This window comes from Protopterus annectens, chromosome 3.part1 (assembly GCF_019279795.1).
Source record: "Protopterus annectens isolate FY-2018-M chromosome 3.part1, PAN1.0, whole genome shotgun sequence".
Taxonomy (NCBI): domain Eukaryota; kingdom Metazoa; phylum Chordata; order Ceratodontiformes; family Protopteridae; genus Protopterus; species Protopterus annectens.
In genome coordinates, this window is record NC_056732.1 from 4,169,063 (window position 1) to 4,184,849 (window position 15,787).

Here is a 15,787-nt window from a genome sequence, read left to right on the forward strand (position 1 = left end):
GGGGGAAAACTGATTAACACACCCACACTTCCTGACAGAAAAATAATGGAAGGGAGGCTTAAGGCCTGAAGGGAGGAAAAAACTATCCCTATACAAAGGAGAAAGGGAATATAGGGCAAGACAGATAGGTACTAGCTAACACTAACTGTTAAAGAAACAGAAATAAGGAAAATGGAAATTTTCTGACTGACTTTAGTACAAAAATACTAAAACTTTACCTGAGCTGGTAAAAGGAGACCTCTTCGCGAAGCGGCAAACGAGATCTGGGTAGTCACGCCTTGCATCATGGGATATAAGGTTGCCTCGAGCTGGTAAAATTAGCTCTCAAGCTTAGCAAGTGCCGAGTCGGAGCCGAAGATCGGCTCCGAACCCATCCAGCAAGAATGAAGGCGAGTTTGACAACTTAACATTTCCACATAATACGCGGCTTCTCAGTGCTTCTGTGGATCACTAGTGATATCTGCATTGCTTACTGTACTTATTTCCTTGTTTCACTTGAAAGAAAATTACTGTTTGTCGTTTTTGCATTTAAGTTACCTGTAACACATTGCACTTAAGTTACCTGGCACTTGCTCACTAAAGCAATTATATAAGTCAGCACTAAAAACTAAAAGCACTACACCCTCACTCCCCACTGGCCCTTGTTTTCAATTATTAAGGAATTCCCAATATTATTCTAGCATGTCCAAAGGTCAGTTGTCAATCTCCTCTCTGGTCCAGCTGGTGAATCTGAGAATCTTGAGGCAATGTTACAACTGCCTCATGTACACAGACAACCCTCTCCTCCTCCCAACAAATTCCAACACATGTGAGAGATGCAACCATATAGCCAAACTGGAGGCTAAGCTCTCTCAACTCAGTACTGGCATAACCAGTCAGGAGGAAAAGGAAACCACACTCACTACAATTCCAGTCTCACATAGACCTACCACGACAGCAAACCAAACACATAATCACACAAAAACATACTCGGAGGCTCTAAATAAAGATCTGCCTAAGCAGAAGAGACCTCCAAAGCAGACACCCAAGCAACCGCTACCCCAAAACAAAAAGTACAGTTTTGTACCTACCATAAATGTAGATGTCCGATAGACATGCAACTGCAGTCATAACATGTGGGTTGTCCTGCCTCAGGCAGCCCTCGGTCGGCCAGATTCCAAAGTCTGGGTCCGACGTCGGCTGATGTCGCATTTCTCTCCGACATCAGAGCGGCTGGAGTATATAAGCATCAGCCAACGTCATTTTCTTCAGTGTTTCTTGCCCAAGATGCCAGGTGCCCTCCAAGGAAGGCTGTAATCAAATTGGAAGACAAAAACAGGATTCCAAACAAGTAAAAGAGCAATAAAACAAATACACCATAACAGATATCCCCAGCTAAGAGAATCAGGATAGGAGTGGACCCTAGGCATAGAGGGGTATGGAGGGAGGGAAAATCCGACTGCAGTTGCATGTCTATTGGACATCTACATTTATGGTAGGTACAAAACTGTACTATGTCCTTCAAGAATGCAACTGCAGTCATAACATGTGGGTAGAATACCATAGCTTAGCTGGGGGAGGAGGAATGCTCTAGGAAAAAGATGGTGTGGCAATCAAACCCTGCAGGACTGCCGAAGCAAAGCCTGCTCTGGATCTGGGGTATAGAGGGAGATTGTAGTGCTTGGAGAATGTATGCACGGAGCTCCATGTAGCAGCTTCTAGAATGTCCTTAGTAGGCACCCCTCTTAAGAATGCTGTAGAGGTGGCTGTAGCTCTGGTGGAATGTGGTCTGACATTGGCTGGAACAGTCTTTCCATGAAAGGAATAACAGAATCTGATGCAATGTCCAATCCATTTTGAAATAGTCTGTTTTGAAATTGCTTTTCCTTGGACTGCAGGGGCGTAAGCTACAAAAAGTTGTTCAGACTTCCTACTGGCCTTGGTTCTGTCCAGGTAGATGAATTGCTTGATTTAAAGAAACCCTAGATACCACCTTTGGCATGAAAGTAGGGTTTGTCCTTAATAAAACCCTGTCTCTGTGAAAAATAATGAAGGGTGGTATTGCCATTAGGGCCTGTAGCTCCGAAACCCTTCTTGCTGATGTAATTGCCAACAGGAAAGCTGTTTTCCAAGAGAGAAATTGCAAGTCAACTGAAGCTGCTGGCTCAAATGGAAGTAGAGTCAGTTTTTCTAGGACAAAATTGAGGTCCCAGGCTGGTACTGGGGCCTTTCTTGGTGGTTTAATGTTCTTGATTCCCCTGAGGAATTGCCTTAGTAAAGGGTGTGAAAAAACAGGAGGATCAGTGTTGTATCTAGCTGAAATAGCAGATGCATGTATCTTTATGGAAGAATATGAGAGGCCGTTCTTTAACATATCTGCCAAATATTCCAAGATGAGTGGGATGTTCAACAGTGATGCATCATGTCCCTTTCTGGTGTTCCAATTGCTGAATCTTTTCCACTTTGCTAAATAAACCTTTCTGGTGGATAGTCTTCGAGCCTCTGTTAGTATCCGCTGAACTTCCTTGGAGAGAGATAGGCTGAAGTTATTTATGGGATCTCCCAGGCTGTTAGCTGCAGTGTCTGTAGATTTGGATGCACTGTTTCGAAGTTGTGTTGAGTCAGAAGTAGAGGCCATTGGGGAAGGGCCCACCTCCTGGTGTGACATATGCTCCGTAGTAATGGGTACCAGTGTTGTCTTGGCCAGTCCGGAGCTATTATGATTCCCTTGGGCTTCTCTGCTTTGATCTTTAGTAGTACTGAGGTCATCAGTGGCAGAGGCGGGAATGCATAGATTGCTAGGGAGTTCCAGTTGAATGAGAGGGCATCTATTTTCCAAGCTTTTGGATGGTATGTCCTTGTGCAAAATTTTGGTAGAAGATGGTTGAGGTGAGAGGCAAATAGGTCCACTTCTGGCTTGCCCCATGTCGAAGTGAAGGCCTTCGGATGTAACCTCCACTCGTGTGGATCTGTGAAATTCCTGCTTAGGCTGTCCGCCAACACATTGTCTTTTCCTGGAACAAACTGGGATTGTAACTGGATGTTTAGGCTCAGTGATTTCTCCCAAAGCTGCATTGTTAGTCTGCAAAGGGGGTAAGAGTGGGTGCCCCCCTGCTTGTTAATGTACCACATCACAGTGGTGTTGTCTGTCCGTATCATTAAATGGCCTTGCTGGAGTTGGTGTTGAAAGGCCTCGATGGCATGCATTACTGCCAGCATTTCCTTTTGGTTTATATGCAGATGTGTTTCCTTTGGAGACCATTGTCCTTGTATACACCTGCCTTCCATGTGCGCCCCCCATCCAAGGTCTGAGGCGTCTGTAGTCATGGTCTGTGTTATCTGTGATTTTTTGAATGACATACCTGTGTTTGCCTGGCTCACCGAGGCCCACCATAGGAATTCCTTTTGTAAGCATGGAATGAGTGGTATGATTGTCTCCAAGTTGTTGCTGTGTTGAGACCAAATGCTTTTAGGTACCATTGAAGCTTTCTCATGTGTAGTCTTGCTAATGGAACCAGGAGAATGCAGGATGCCATGTAACCCAGGGCCTGTAGGAATCTCCTTGCAGTCATCTGGGTGAGTTTTGCTAAACCTTTGAAGTAATGAGTTAACTTCTCTTGCTTGTCTTCTGTCAGGTAAGCCATCTGAGAGGCTGTGTCTAGTTTGGCTCCTAAGAAGATTATTTGCTGGGATGGCTGCAGTCTTGACTTTTGGAAGTTGACTGTGTATCCCAGAGCTTGAAGTAATCGTATGACATAATCCAGGTTTTTGTCAACATCAATTTGTCGTCCGCTTGTATGAGGCAGTCGTCCAGGTACGGGTAAATTTGTATACCCTGGAGCCTGCAATGAGCAATTACTGAAGCCAGGCATTTTGTAAATACTCTGGGCGCAGTAGATAAGCCAAATGGCAATGTTGAGAATTGATAATGCTCTGGCCCTGCAAGAAATCTGAGGTATCTTCTGCAGCTGTGTCTGATAGGGACATGCAGGTATGCCTCCTTGAGGTCCAGAGTAATCAGCCACGACCCCTTGCCCAGCATGGGAAGGAGTTGCTGTAGAGTCAGCATTTTGAACTTTGGTACTATGAGAAATGTGTTTAATGCGGACAAGTCCAGTATTGGTCTCCATTGAGATTCTTTTCTTGGAACAAGGAACAGTCTTGAGTAAAACCCCTGGTCTTGTTCTTGTCGTGGAACTCTTTCTATTGCTTTCATTCGAGTCAGCAGAGTGATTTGCTTGATAGCCTCTGTCCTCTGATTTTGTGGTAGGTTTGGCATGCCTTGTTCTCTTGGTAAGGTATGAAAATGAAACCTGTACCCTCGGTCTATAATGTCCAAAATCCATTTGTCTTTTGTCAGTCTGTGCCAGTTTTCTGCAAACAGAGATAATTTCCCGCCTAAGGGAGCTTCTAGTTGTTCCCTGGTAGGCGGTAGTAGAGGAAAGTCATTGAGATTGTGGTTGTGGGGCAGGTGAAACCCCTGCGCCACTTCTTTGGTTTCCTGGCTGCCATTGTCGTCCCCTGTAAGGGCCTCTGTATTGGCCTCTTCCTCGGCCACGTCTGTTCTTACCCCTTTGAAACTTTTCTGGATTAGGAAAGGACCAGTTTTTTGAAGGCCAATTCCTACTAAATCTGGGGGGTTGAACCTGGAGGAAATCTTTCACAGTCTGAACTGATTTTGCTTTTTCTTGATGGTCTTTAACACATCCTTAGCATTTGCACCAAAAGCTTGTTCTTTTCCAAAGGTGCATCCAGAAGTTTTGCTTTTACATGATCTGGTAGAGGTTGATCTTTTAACCAAGCATGTCTACAAATGACTGCCCCTGTCATAGCTGCCCTACATGAAGCTTCCAGTGCATCATATCCACACTGCAGGAAGTGATTGCTTACTTGCTGAGTGTTATGTACAGCTTCCTGCAAAGTCTTCCTGTCTAAAGGATCAGGAGTGGCTAATGTTTTTTGTAAATCTTCTAACAGATAATCCTGATATTGTAACATATGAAAAAGGCAATTTAAAGCTCTCATAGATAAGGTAGTGGATGTGTAAACCTTTTTGCCCCATCTCTCTAATGACCTAGCTTCCCTGTTGGAGGGCAAAGGATTTTTTGAGGTGGAGGCTGAAACTCCTTTAGGCCCCTGTGAAATAGTTTCCAAATCAGCAGAATGGGCCCTGAATAAATGGGAATGAGTTTCTGGGACCCTGTAATACCTGTCTGGCTTGGCTGGAGCAGGAGGAAGAGAATCAGGGGTAGCACTAGAGTCAGAATACAAATCATCCAGAACATCAAGTACAGGAGGAATAGCTAAGGGCCTGTGCTGAAGCTTCTTAAGGAAAGTCCTAAGGCGTTTCCTAGAATCAGAATATTCCTGACCTTGCCACTTGAAATGTTCCCTCATGGTGTGCAGAACTTCCCCAAAAGAAATATCCTCAGGAGGGGAGGCCGAGGGGATGGAATCTTCTGCATCTGAGTCCTCATAGGTCTGGAAGAGCTCTTCCTGGCTATCTGAGTGGACAGAGCCCTCAGAATCTTCATCTGATGGAGTAGGATCAGAGGGTTCAACCCGGGGCCTTTTATCAGGAGGAGGCTGGGATCCTCTCAGGATGGGCCTGTGAACCTCTAATCATGGAAATCAAATCAGCAGCCATGGACATAATTTGTGTCTCTGGAGTCGGCTGAGGTAAGGATTTAGAAGTAATATGCTTTGTTTTGCTGGCTGCCTTAGCCCTAGTGTAGGCCTTAATAGACATGGCCATAGGGGGCCTGGCAGCTCCACGTGCAGGAGTGACCTTGTCTACAGCAATGGTCTCGGGCATTTCCTCGGTTTCGGTATCCGGAGGAAAATCTATAACTGGCGTCGGAGTAATGTCTGGAATCGGAGTCGTCGGTAATGCGGTGTCTTCGGTTCGGAGCGGTGGAGAGACCGTCTCAGAGGGAACCGAGCACTCGCTAGGTTTTGGTGTGGGGTCGGTGGTAGATGCGGGCCGAGGATGTCGGTCCCGGTCTTTTCGCTTTTTGGGAGTTTGCGATGTCGGAAGATCTGACGGCATGGTGTAAGCAAAATTATCGCCGAAAAAATCTTCAGCGAACTCCGCCCGGCGCCTGAGAGTGCGCTTGTTGAAGCGAGCACAGGCTACACAGGCTGAGACGTCGTGGTCTGGGCCCAGGCAAGGGAGGCAGTAAGAGTGGAAATCCTTATGAGGTATTTGTTTACCACAAGAAAGACAATTGTTAACTGTTTCAGTAAATTCTGACATCGGCTGAGGCAAGAAAAGGTCCCCAACGGGGTACTTAGCTTTTTTGATGACTTCGGTATCGTAGAATACAGGAGCTGACCGACCGGCACTTGTGAACTGCTTCTGCTTCGGGCACCGTGCGGCAAGAAAGACTGGAGAAAATGGCGTCGGCTGATGCTTATATACTCCAGCCGCTCTGACGTCGGAGAGAAATGCGACATCAGCCGACGTCGGACCCAGACTTTGGAATCCGGCCGACCGAGGGCTGCCTGAGGCAGGACAACCCACATGTTATGACTGCAGTTGCATTCTTGAAGGACATCACGTGCAACACATATCTCACAAAGCCAGTGTGCCAAACAGTCATAGTCCTTAAGACTAAACAACACACCTGATACACTTGTAATAGGTGACTCTATCGTCAGGCACACTGACGTCCCGCTCACCAGGCTGAACAAGGAGAGGGTCACGGTGAGCAGTCTGTCGGGCGCTAGGATCCGCCACATAACACAAGCACTCAGGTCACTCCAAGGCAAGTACAAATATGACTCAGTCATTGTCCATGCTGGTGTGAATGACCTGAGATGCACCTGCCTGGACTACATGAAAAGAGACATAAAGGAGCTCGCTGAGCATGTAGCCCAGGCCAGTATGACCCTGACCTTGAGTAGCATCTTACCCTCACCAAGAATGATGCCACAATATGAAGACAAGATGATCAATTTCAACTATTGGCTTAAGTACTGGTGTCATTCAAAGGGGATCCAATGCCTGTCAGCTTGGGGTGATATGCTCGACAAGCCACGATGCTTCGCTAGGGACTGCTTGCACCTGTCACCCCTGGGCTTTCGGATATTGGCAAAGGCTCTTGCTACCCCCATAGTGCCTTTTTTAGGCAAGGCTCAAAAGACAAACCCACCTCCATAGGTATCACAAGGGATAAGAAACTAAAAGTAATGCTACTCAACGCCAGAAGTCTAAACCTCAAGATGCATGCACTCGAAACTCTCCTTAGCATGGAGAACATCGATATCTGTGCAGTAACAGAAACCTGGTTCAGGGCTCCCAAGAGCACCCCAGCACTACCAGGTTATACCTCATACCATGCTTTTCGGCCCCATAACTTGGACCGAACCACAAAAGGAGGGGGAGTATCGATATTCATCAAAGATACCCACACCTCCAGGTCGGTGGCAAAGCACGAAGCATCAGAGACTATCCATGTGCAACTAACAGTGGGTAAAACTGCCTTCCAGTTTATAGCCTGCTACAGACCACCCTCCCAAACCCAGGAACCCCACTCGGCCTTCCTGAGAACACTGGAAAATATGAAGGTCTCTCCAAATACCATTATATTGGGAGACTTCAACTACCCAAACATAGACTGGGAGCATTACTCTAGCTCCAACACCCTAGCCCAAAGTTTCCTAGAATTTATAAACTCAAATGCTATGGAACAACTTGTTACCACTCCCACAAGAGGGGAAAACATACTGGACCTGATCATCACCAACATGGGGACTCTATGCTCCAGACCAGAAGTGCATCCCTCATTGGTAAGATCACACCATAAACTAATCTCACTAGATATTCACATCCCGACCCCAGCCCCTGCCCAGAAAACCACAGTGAAAAACTTCTCTAAAGCAAATTTCACACTCCTCAAAACCGAGGTGGAATCCTTCAAAGCCCCCGAGCCTGTGGAAAATACGGCCCTGACCACAGAATCCTTTATAAACGCATTCTATGAACACCTTCAGGAATGAATGGATCATGCAATCCCAAACAAAACTAAGACCCAATCCTCCAAAGGCAGGCATCCTGTCTGGTGGACCCGAGCCATAAACAAACTATACAATAGAAGGAGGAAGCTACTACATGATAGAGAAAAATCCCAAAAAGGGAAGGCATCTCTGATCAGTATTAGCAAAAAACTACGGGCACTCATAAAATCGTCTAAGGCCTTTACGTCATAACCTATAATGGCATAACGTACGTGTATATAACCTATAATCGACTCTCCAGCCGACACAAGCATCCTCCAAAAGGGCCTCATAGAAACAGACAACTGGTGCCAGAGCCATGGCCTCAAGCTAAATGCCAAAAAGTGTATAGTCATCCCCTTTGGCAAAAACAAAGTGCCCACAAATTACCACATAGGTGGTAATCCATTAAGTACAGAAGAAGTAATTAGGGACCTGGGGACCCAAGTTGATAGCAATCTCTCATTTGACAACCACGTGGCCAAAGTGGTTAGAAAAACATTTTATATAGCCCACCTAATCATGAAGGGATTCACATCTAGATCAGGGGAGGTCATCGTGCCTCTTTACTCATCCCTCATCAAGCCCATAATTGAGTACAATGCCCCTTTTAGGATGTACCTTACCAGACACCTGCAGCAACTGGAAAGACCCCAAAAGTACCTCACCAAGAGGATCAAAGGGCTCAAACAGATGCCATATGCTGCCTGGTTAAAGAAACTCCAGCTCTACTCATAGGTTCATAGGTTCATACTAGGATATCTGCCCTGGGGCAATTATAAGCCTAGCCCGATTCTGTATGGCTTACGCCACCCCTTGATTTGAGTATACTGTGCCCTTTTTAAGGTTTAGTTTACTGTGCCTCTGTCTAATAGTGACACGGGAGTAATCCCTGGGACAAACCTACGATCCCCCATCCACCTATCGAGATTCTTCTTGAAGAGATTCAGTGAGGTGCTCTGCCTCACATGAACTGGAATTCTATTCCAGAGCGAAGGGAGCCTCTGGGTTATGAACCTGTCCCTCCAGCAAGTTCTATATATTTCTGTGCTGAAGTTCAAGTCCCTCGAGCGTGTGGCTCTAAGGGATTTAGATTTACTGAGGTGGAGCATGTCCATTAATTCTGGATTTGTTCTGTGCATGGACAGATGCAGAAGTTTCAGCTAACTCCTTCTTTGTGGCCACTGCCATCACCATCGCATCTACTGGAACTCCCTTTGTGCAGTATTGTCTATCCTCTGGGGCCATAATGAATTTATTTGGCCTCCTCGGAACGGGATCCACTGACTCTGGAGAGTCCCACACCTTCTGACTCACAACACCCAGGAGCGGGTCAAATGGCGGAGACACCCAGGAAGTGGAGCGGCGAGAGCCAAATGTCTCCAGGTATATTGACTCATCCTCAGAAGGGGAGAGGGATTTCCAGCTGCCCCTCTGCTTAAGGATTTCTAGGATGTCTGAAAAAGAGACATCCTCAGAGGACAACCGTGGGGACCCTTCTGAATCCTCTAAGTTTGTATCAGAAGTGACAGACTCAGGGGAATCTATGTGCTTCCTCTTACACTGTTTCTTCCGAGGGACCTCCTCGGGGAGGATGTTCCGGGGAGGTGTCTGAAGGGGAGGTTCCCACCCACTGGGGTTTCCTGGGGTACTGACTCAGGCTGATAGAGGGATGATGAAAGACAGCATCGACGAGGTCAGAGCCGAGATATTGTGGGTGATTACTGGCTCCACCGGTTCAAGCACAATGACTTCCTGACACTCTGGAAACTAACTTGTCCAAGTCAGAGGAGGAATAGAGGGCATCTGAGATACAGTGGTCGGCTCCACGTTCCGATGGGCTGGGCTCGAAAGAATTTGTACAAGGGCCCATGTCCGCAGCAACCTTTACACCGCCTGCCCCACGTCATTACCCGATAAACTTCTGGAGGATCAAAAGGAATGGGTCGATGACCTGTGACTACCTGCCACAGACTGTAATAAAAGAGATTGCGGCGCCGAGTGTACTGGTTCCAATGACGGTGGCGACTCCTTTTTCGGTTCTGCAACAGTTCTGATGACTCAGATGGAACCGAGGGAGGGCCAGGTTTGTCAGAACTGATAACCTTTGGCTCCGAAGATACTATTTCCTTGTAACTGCTTGATGGCTCAGACACCGGAGCCAATGAAGCCGACTTTTTTGCCTTGACCGATTTAGAGGCCTGATTACCTTATTCAAAAGGGCCTTTCAACAAACCCCTCAAAATGAGTTTATTTTTTTTTTCTCCTGTAGGACTCTTGCACTAAATCCATGACAAATGGAGCAAGAATCCTGCAGATGGACTGCTCCTAGACAATACACTCAACTTGTGTGTCCATCCGTTAAGAGACATTTTCTGGGTGCATGAATCGCACTTTTTAAACACAGACTGTCTTGACTCCTTTATAGATTCTTTAGACATCTTGGGAAAAAAACAACTGCTAGCATTAACAATAACAACTAACAATAACTACAACAGAAAGATGCAAATTTAAAAAATTTTTTTTTTTTTTTTTTTTTTTTTTTTACTAGGAAAGGAAAGGGTTACTAGGCAAGAAAAGGGAAGGAGAAGTCTCTAAGTTAAATGACAGTCTCCTCCAACCCGAGGAGACGCCTCTAACTTAAATGGTGATTCCTTAAGAAAAGGGGAAAAAACCCTGAAGAAAAAAAACGGGCTAAAGAGAAAGAATCCTCCAACTTAAACAGATTCTTCAAGGGGGATAGAAGAGAAACAAGGGCCCTAAGAAAGACAAGGGCCCTAAAGAGAACAGACGAAGACACACCCACGTAATAAAACAACACACACACAAGAACTCTACTTGGACAGGGAAGGTATTAGTAGACTCTAATAAAAGTTTTTGTGAAAAATATAGAAAAAGGATGTATAACAAAGGTAATTACTAGCCTGAGCCAGCGAAGACAATCCCAATGCTTCAAAGTGGCAAATGACACCTGGGGAACAGCTGCTAAGCATCCTGTGATAGGTTGTAGCCTCGAGCAAGTAGAAGCTCTCGAGCTTTGGTATGCGGCCAAGCTGGAGCCGAAGTTCAGCTCCGAACCCAACCAACCAGCAAGAATGAAGATGAGATAGGACAACATAACATCAGTTTTCTTCCCTGCTAAACAAAACACAGCCTTTGTAATCCCTGAAGGCTTACTTTATTACACAGTGCTACCATCTGGCCTACATGGAGCTGCAGATATCTTAAAGAGACTTGAAGGATAAAATACTAAAGCTCCCTAATGATACAGTGGTGCTTATCAAAATAATATGATCATCCATTCATAGAACTGGAAGTCTCACAAAAACTGCAGATTGCATTAGAATCTACAAGATAGGCATCATCATCTGCGAGTGCTAAAAAGAGTGAACTGGAAAAGACAGAATCAAAATATTTGAGGTGCCTTCCAGGAAGAGGGATTTTAAGCCAACAACTAGAAAAAAAAGAGGCTATGAAAACTGGCCTACACTCTCCACTAAAAGACAGGGGAAGGCTAAAAGATTATTATATTCTAAATTAGTATCAGTGACTTAACTTTACTAAGAAATTTACTTTGCAAATGGGTACATAAGAAGCATGTTTGGAAACTATGTGATGTCAAAATATTTACTGTCAGAAGCACCCCATGTGGTTTATCAGTCCAAAGTTAGGTAATTCTGTGGGGAAAAAAGTACTCAGCTGTCAAGTGTTTTTTTTATTCTTTGAAGTACTACTTGTTAAGTAAACACTAACCTAGTGATAGACTGTGCTCAGCAGCATAATGTTGTATTGCCATGCTGTTGCTTACCTAACGGTACTACTTGTTAAGTAAACACTAACCTAGTGATAGACTGTGCTCAGCAGCATCATTTTGTATTGCCATGCTGTTGCTTACCTAACGATACTACTTGTTAAGTAAACACTAACCTAGTGATAGACTGTGCTCAGCAGCATCATTTTGTATTGCCATGCTGTTGCTTACCTAACGGTACTACTTGTTAAGTAAACACTAACCTAGTGATAGACTGTGCTCAGCAGCGTCATTTTGTATTGCCATGCTGTTGCTTACCTAACGGTACTACTTGTTAAGTAAACACTAACCTAGTGATAGACTGTGCTCAGCAGCATCATTTTGATTTGCCATGCTGTTGCTTACCTAACGGATGGTGCACAATCCCCACAACCCCTTCTGTATACTGTCAGGGATAAACCTGGGCTAACAGGAATGCTAATGGATTGCCTGGGTCTTAAAATTCATCTATGCCAGACCAAAACCAGTGACTTCATGGTTATATCCTGCACACCAACTTGTCTTCACACCTGCAAAATAAACCTGAAATGATAACTCACCAGACAGCCATGGTCATCACAGGATATATACAAGGAAGTAAATATTGTGGGAAGAAATAGCCAGGGAATTGTTATGGCTAGGCTTGTATAGGCCCTAGGGCAGATAGCCTAGTACCAACCTATGAACAATATTCACCATCTGAGATTCCTTAAGCTGAAATGATCTGAATTAGTTACCAGAATCAAAATTGCTCAAACTGCTTCTAGCTTATAAACTTGTTCATAAATCACCCTGCCCTTCTCTCTGCAGTGTCAACATCTAAAGACGTTTTGCCACTAGTCATGAAAGACAGAAATAAAAATCTGCCAGTGGAATTTATCTTTTTTTATTCAAAAATGTTTTTATTTCCACATATGACTGAATAAATTCCATAATATTTATAAATATCATCTAAACTATTTACACTATTTATATTAGCCTGACATTATAACAAATCTGATATGTATAATTACTATATAAGTATGTCCAATCCATTATGACTGTGTCTAATCAGTCATTGTATGGTGTCAATCAGAGATAAAACTTTTCCCCAAAGGTTGTTGATAAATGGCTTTGGATACAGTCTTAGTTCTTTAATTTTAGTTTCCAGGGAATCTGTTATCTTGACCTCTCATGGTTTATCTAATCAGAAGTTGAAATCTATGACTTCCAGTTGTGCTTTAATCTGACTGACAGTATGCAAGGCATGTCCTCTTTATTTGACTCTGAAAGATGCAGATTTTGATTTCTGCAATGTCTTAATCCTGTTTTATCATTATGTAACTCAGGTCTGACATATTTTCAGCTAACAACTGCACAGTTCAGCACTACTTCTGCAAACAGTGTTTCATAATGTTGTAACGGACTACCACTTGCCAGTTATCAATTATTTTCTTGCGTGTGAAACAAATGCTGTTTTAAAATGTGATGTTATGTTTGCAGAGCAACTTTAATTTGTTCCTGTAACAAAATAATATTTTTAATGTGGAACCTTCCTCCCCAGGACACTGCTGAAAATGCTCTGCTAGATATTGCATTTAACAATACAATTGGCTGGCTACAATCAACTGTATTAGAAGATGAAGTTAAGTACAAACTTGCAGTTTTAAAGATAGCACTGTAGTTTATTTTTCTGTCTATTTAACTGTTTAACTTAATTTTGCCTGACTGAAATATTTTTTGCCTGACTGAATTATTTTATATATTTTCTGGCATTGCTTTCTGTTCTCGTCTGTCCTGAAAGTGCTCACCCTATTCTTGTGGTGTTGTTATAGTTGGTGGCTTTGCAGTTGCTCACCCCTACTGTAAATTTGATCTGGGAAACCCCTCCCAGTCTAGTGTTCACTCCACTTAATGCAGAGATAACATCTGAGAAGGCCAACCCACTTCCTCTCTCCTTGCACTTCACTAAAACAAAAAAAAAAAAAAAAAAAAATTGCACTTCATTCATTTATTTTGCTTTTGCGTCTTCTTAAAAGTACTCAATTGTATCTATTTTGCAGCATTTACTACTGCTTGGTAGTAGCCTGATTAAACTGTAACTGTTATTCTAAGCTGTTGGTTTAAGCACTTGGGCTTCAGACCATTTGTTTTAGATTAAGAAGGTTTGTGGTCTGCACTGTTGTGGCTGGGCAGGTAGCTTACATCCTTCTATGTTGGGAATTGCTGATTGAAGGCTCAGTGTCTGTCACTCTAAAAGTGTATGAATTCTGGTTTAAGCACTTGGGCTTCAGGCCAGTTATTTGACATTAAGAAGGTTTGTGGTCTGCACTCTTGTGGGAGGAGAGACTAGATTCTGCCCTTCTGAGCTGGGAATTTCTGGTTAAAGGCTTATTGTGCCTGCTTATTTGAACTGTTTCTTTCTGAAATTGGTACGCCTTGGACAGTGGCACAGGAAAATAACTTTCTTGGGTGGTGTAAGCTATGGTACCTTGCTGGCTAGGCTTATGTAGGCCCTTGGGCCGATAGCCTAATACCTACCTATGAACAAGACTAGACTGATACCTGCTGAATCTAGCTTTGTTTGTATAACTTGAGCACTAATCCAGGCCATCTTTTTCTGGAGAAGGTTCTCCTGCACCCGAGTGGCAGGAGTGTGCAGTTAGAACTTGTCTGATCGAAGAGTGCTGGAACGGGGCTCAGTTTTTAGCTTTTTATTGGTTAAATGGTTAACTTGTTTAAATAAGTTTGCACATTTGCTACTGTTATATATATATATAAAAAAATACACTTTATGCATCGCCGCTTAGCTACGGTTAAAATATTCCCGGCGCCATAAAGTCAAATTTTCCCTTCGAACTAGCCAGTGTTTTAGTTTTAGCACTCAAATCTGTTTCTTTGAGCTCAGCACTTGTTCAGAACTCATTGTAAGCACTAACTAAGCTACAAATTACTACAGCAATCAACTTTCCTCACTTGTCTAGAGGAAAACAGTTTTTAGTACTTAATAAATAAGGACCTATCCAGGCATGTCTATGGGTCAAGCTCCTGATGTTTTCTCCTGTCTACCTGATGAATCTGGGCATCTTGGGCCACTGTAGCAATTGCCTCATGTTCACAGACCACCCTCTCCTCCTACCACCCAACACTACAACCTGTGAGAGATGCACTTATAGCCAAATTGGAAGCAAAGCTCTCTTCACCCATGACTGGACTAGACAGTCAAGAGGAGAGGGTAAACACTTGCACCATACCACACTCATCACATAGTCCCTCAAAACCTACAGCACCAAAATACACACAAAGAAATACAAAACACACACCTACATTCAAGGAGGCTCTCAATAAAAATCTGCCCAAGCAAAAGAGATCTCCAAAGCAGAAACGCAAGCAACCTCCACCCCCAACACAACCCAAATGACACATAGCCCACAAACTCAGTGTGCCACCTAACCACAGCCCATAAGGCATAACAACGTACCCAACTCTCTAGTCATAGGTGACTCTATAGTCAATTCAGGCACACTAATGTTCCACTTGCCAAGCTAAACAAGGAGAAAGTTACTGTCAGCTGCCTGTCAGATGCCAGGACCTGCCACATAACGCACGCACTCAGGTCACTCCACAACAAGTACAAATATGACTCTGTCATTGTCCATGTTGGTGTGAATGACCTGAGACGTACCTTGAAAAATCTTGATGACTGGATGGGAAATAGGAAATTCACCCTGGGGATCACTTCTGTGGCTCTGCTCGACAGGGGCACAGGAAAATAATTTTCTTGGGTGGCGAAAGCCAGGGTATCTTTTTGGCTAGGCTTATATAGGCCCTAGGGCCAATAGCCTAGTACCTACCTATGAACCTATAAACTAAAAGTAACAATAAAAATGTAACTGTATAACCTCCTACTGTTATTTTTGACTACGGTTGATCTCACCTCGCTCTGCTGATACCATCTACAGACCCTTTCATACTGAAATGGAACAACCAACTGTATTAATCGCTATTTAAGAAGGAAAACAAAACACCATGGAAATTAAG

General features: G+C 44.0%; 1 protein-coding gene across 1 annotated transcript in view; it reads right to left on the minus strand.

The window, feature by feature from the left end:
• Positions 1 to 15,787, minus strand: part of MIOS (meiosis regulator for oocyte development) — an 876,134-nt gene that overhangs the window by 597,856 nt on the left and 262,491 nt on the right. The gene's annotated exons all lie outside the window — the stretch shown is intronic.